Source organism: Sinocyclocheilus rhinocerous, unplaced genomic scaffold (assembly GCF_001515625.1).
Source record: "Sinocyclocheilus rhinocerous isolate Xijiao unplaced genomic scaffold, SAMN03320098_v1.1 scaffold3063, whole genome shotgun sequence".
In the NCBI taxonomy this organism is placed as follows: Eukaryota; Metazoa; Chordata; class Actinopteri; order Cypriniformes; family Cyprinidae; genus Sinocyclocheilus; species Sinocyclocheilus rhinocerous.
The window spans coordinates 228,515-229,504 of NW_015640469.1; the positions used below are offsets into that span (position 1 = coordinate 228,515).

The window sequence follows — 990 nt, forward strand, 5'->3', positions numbered from 1 at the left end:
AGAGAGCTCAACATCATCAGTCGCAATAACGGCTTAATCATTCCTCACCGTGGACGACCGACACCAACCTCAGCATCTGAAACGCTTTATTAGACACGAGAAAAATAACACGCATTAAGAAAACGACACTTTTTTTCTGGTGGTGGTGATTTTTGGTGGATTTTAAGTGTGAAGCGGTGAAGTCCACCCGGCGGCTCAACACCGTCCGTCACACCGCAGGACAAACTTCACCGGACACACTTCAGACGCACCATGAAGTAAGTCACACTGATACTGGACACCGGTGTGTATTTGTTCGTTGATACATTTTGTGACATTGTTGATAAACAATAATTCGAGTTTTTATCTCCGTTATTTCGCGAGAACACAAGGGAGAGAGTTGCTGTAGCCTAGCTCCGTTAAGAAAGTTGACATGACAACTCACGTTATTTCTGTGACTACTGACAGGAGAATCACTACTTGTGTTTCTTTATGTATAGAGATTTTTATTTTTTATTTTTTTAAGAGAAGAACTGGAGCGTGTTTTGTTTGGGTCTTTTAAAGTGTTTTATCAACTCTCAGAATCAGCCGACTCTCTTAACAGCGGTCATGTGAATTTACAGTTAACGTTACTGCCGTTGTGAATATTACAAAAGAGCTGGCCGGTGATGTGTGGAGGTCCGAGGGTCATCAGCCGATAAATGCAGAGTTGAATTAACAGGCGCTCAAATATGATCAACTTTCATTCGCGTCATTGACAATATTCACTATTTTTATATGCAGGTAGATCAAGCGCTACAGCCTAAAATTTAATTAGACCAACTTTGTGCTAGTCATATATAAATAAAACTAAAGAAACAAAAAAAATCACATCATCGTTAATAGCAATAGTAGGCTAGTAATAGCTACTAGACACTAAATATTCTACTACCTAAACTTTAGCTAAGAGACCATATTTTATAGCCAAAAGTCCATAGTTTTGTTTTATGAGCTAATAATTTGTTTTTCTCA

General features: G+C 38.6%; 1 protein-coding gene across 1 annotated transcript in view; it reads left to right on the forward strand.

Annotated features, from left to right (window-relative positions):
* The first annotated feature begins 9 nt into the window (after positions 1 to 9).
* Positions 10 to 990, forward strand: part of LOC107753177 (myocyte-specific enhancer factor 2C-like) — a 69,465-nt gene continuing 68,484 nt past the window's right edge. The window contains exon 1 of the mRNA XM_016569299.1: positions 10 to 257. The gene's annotated coding sequence lies outside the window, so the exon portion shown is untranslated. The remainder of the gene's footprint in view (positions 258 to 990) is intronic.